This window comes from Haemaphysalis longicornis, unplaced genomic scaffold (genome assembly GCF_048455015.1).
Source record: "Haemaphysalis longicornis isolate Haplotype H1 unplaced genomic scaffold, Haemaphysalis longicornis Haplotype H1 scaffold_3, whole genome shotgun sequence".
Lineage (NCBI taxonomy): Eukaryota > Metazoa > Arthropoda > Arachnida > Ixodida > Ixodidae > Haemaphysalis > Haemaphysalis longicornis.
In genome coordinates this window covers 182,838,287-182,841,451 of record NW_027526335.1, presented here as the reverse complement: position 1 = coordinate 182,841,451, position 3,165 = coordinate 182,838,287, and the positions used below count along the sequence as shown (strand labels likewise).

Sequence of the window (3,165 nt, the reverse complement as noted above, 5' to 3'; positions counted from 1 at the left end):
TAGCGTATAAGGGGAGGAACGGCTGGAAACGCTGATTGGTTAACAGAAATCAACGCTCAAGAAGGCGATCCGTCTCCCTAGGCGACCCAGGGTGCCTAGGGAACCAAAAAAGGTCCCCAGAAAGGTCCCTGGCCGTACGGCGGCGCCACCGCGCTGCGGCCGCGGCCGACCGGCCGAGCCTGCCGGTTCATTCATTCGGCTCCGGTGCTTGCGGCGGGTGGGTGCACGACGTGCTGCTCGCCGGTGCCCACTTTTTTGGCGCGCAAATTGCTTTGTCATCGCCCGTCGGAACGAAATCGTGGTTCTGCAGGAAACGCACAACAATCTCAAGGTAAGCAGTACATATTCCCGGCAAAAGGGTTTTGCCCCCTTTCTTATTTTTTTTTTTCCAGCTGCAGCAGGTGCACGACGTGCTGCTCGCCAGTGCCCCTTTTTTGGCGCGAAAGCCCATCGGAACGAAATTATGGTTCTGCCGGAAACGCAACAATCTCCAGGTAAGCAGTACATATTCCCGTCGAAAGGGTTTTGCTTTCATGTGTTTTGCCTTTTTTTTTTTTTTTTCAGCTGCAGCAAAACGTGCCACCCCATGGCACGCCGTGATGGTTTTCGCGCGCTGAGCCTGAGCCGCAAGGACGGAGGTAAAGTAAAGCCTGCGCAGCAGCGATCTGCTAAAAAATGGACGTTGCGCGTGAAGCTGGTGGCCGTTATCTTTTGTTCTTTTCAAGGTGCAGCACGTGGCGTTCCATCGGCGGCAGCAGGGGACCGCAAGAATCCAAAAACCTAGGACGGAGGTAAAGTAAAGCCTGCGCAGCAACGATCTGCTTAAAAATGGACGTTGTGCGTGGACCTGGTGGCGGTGATCTTTTTTCCAGGTGTAGCACGTGGCGTTCCATCGGCGGCCTCAGGGGACCGCAAAAATCTGAAAACCAAGGTAAGGCACGCTATGCTGCTGCAAACTGACCATGGCATTGTGAACGAAGTTTTTTTTTTTTTTTTGCGTGGAGCTGGTGGCGGTGATAATTCTTCTTTTCAAGGTATAGCACGTGGCGTTCCCCGAGCAGCCCCAGCAAAGGACCGCAAAAATCTGAAAACAAGTTAAGCCACACAGCAGCCCGCGCTGCTGGAAACTCCTGTGTGTACACAATATTGTTTTTGTTTTATTGCTTTCCTTCCCTTTCAAGGTGCCACCTGGAGTACGGCTATCACCCCAGCAACTGGTATTACGCGCAACAAAATTCTGGAAAGCAGGCTGAAAACTGGCGATTTAGGCAAAGTGGCACTTTTGTTTGGCGGGACCACAGAAAATTCTGCCGTGTCGTCGTCCAGCGTGGCAAAATTTGAACCTGAAGAAAATCTGCAACAATTTCAAGCTAGGTAGCAGGCAGCTAAAAGCCGGTGATTTACGTAAAGTGGCACCTCCTTTTGACGCGTTCACAGAACAAAAATTTGCTTTGTTTTTGTCCGTCGAGTAAAAATAATTGCGTATCACGAGAATTGGCATAATAAGAGTATGAATGAATTTTTGTGTTTGCTTGTTTGGTGTACTTGAGAACAATAAATCTGTCAAGTGCTTATCTGTGGTCTTTCCTTCGTGGTATGATGAGCCCCACTGGGCGTTTATGTTCCACATATAATTATGACCATCAAAAGAGGCAGTTCACTCCCGCAAGAACTTATGAGCTGCTGCAATGCTTTTTTTTTTTTTTTTTTTTTTGCCTAATTTAATCTTATCAACAAACTAGCTATTGCGCTTCCGTTTCTATCCCATAGCCCCCGGCCAGCTCTATATGGGATAAACATGTCAGGGAAAAATAATACCAGCTGCACTTTATTCTGGCACAGAAGGATGGAGGCAGGCATGCTGTTATCGTGTGAACTTCATGCTAGCATTATGGCAGAGCTATCAAATGAAACCAGATGCCCCACTGCAATAATGCAATCACTTGGTGGCTTGCAACTTCACCTAGTCCCTGTGGTGTCCCGAACAGAGCACAAAAACGTAGCTGGCAAGCCCCCACCCCCTTTTATTTAAATTCTCTTTTCTTGTTTAATAAGAGGTTGTCATTGAACATGTCGAACCTAAAACATCTTGGTGCACACAACCTAGCGGTACTTCAGTCGCAACACATACCTGATCGTGCAAAGCGCATGCCACACAAGCTCATAGCATGTGGTTGTTGCATTGACGACTTAAACACAAATCCTTGGAGTTAATTTAGCCATCTGTGATGAATGCAGAATTGGCAATGTTTCATAGCACTGTTTGACATGAAATTTGCAAGCTTCGTGTTATAACGAGTCTTTTTGGGAAGCTTGCCATTAAATGACCTGCCATCAGATACAAAGATGCATGACTGAGTATGCTAATAACTGCAGAGGAGCATTTCTAGCCGAAATGCTTGCATCTGCCCCTATAACCTCACACCTCTTTTTTTGTTGTCATTAGTTTTTAACACTGAGTAGTAGACACCCTCCTTCATGTGTTGTGTTTTCATTCCTGCTGGCACATTGCCAGGCACCGTGCCCCAACAAGGGCAGATTAATTTTATCTTGCACACTCCAAAAAGGCTAACCTGGCAAATTTACTGGCTCCACTGTCCAAATGCGATAAGAAGTGAATGCTAAGCATCAATGGAAATTTACCCGCCGCAGTCGCTAAGGCGTTGCGCAGCTGAGCACGAGGTCATGGGTTCGATTCCCGGCCGCCGCCGCCACTTTTCTGATGGAGGCAAAAAGCAAAAATGCCCGTGTGCACGATATTTCGGCGCACGTTCAAAATCCCCAGGTGGTCAAAATTAATCCGGAGCCCTTCACTACGGCATGCCTCATCGCCTGTGTTGATTGATTGATTGATTGATTGTAGGGTTTAACGCGCCGACGCAACGCAGGCGATGAGGCGCGCCGTAGTGGAGGGCTCCGGATTAATTTTGACCACCTGGGGATCTTTATCGTGCGCCGAAATCTCGTACACACGGGCGTTTTTGCTTTTCGCCTCCATCAGAAAAGCGGCCGCCGCAGCCGGGAATCGAAGCCGCGACCTCGTGCTCAGCAGCGCAACGCCTAAGTCGGTGGTCATACACATGGGCAACAAACCTGATTTTCGATGGACAGTCCTCTTGGATTCTCGGCCAGCCGCACAAATTCAAGAAGTCACACTGCCGTAAC

At 48.7% G+C, this 3,165-nt stretch overlaps 1 long non-coding RNA gene across 2 annotated transcripts; it reads left to right on the top strand.

Annotated features, from left to right (window-relative positions):
- LOC144173609 (uncharacterized) lies at positions 1–1,503 on the top strand. Of its 2 annotated transcripts, XR_013323335.1 has the most exons (5): positions 1–331; positions 393–494; positions 565–638; positions 726–791; positions 873–1,503. It is a non-coding gene; the product is annotated as an uncharacterized LOC144173609 (long non-coding RNA). The 2 variants fall into 2 exon arrangements; XR_013323334.1 differs by having other exon boundaries at positions 1–494.
- Positions 1,504–3,165: the final 1,662 nt, after the last annotated feature.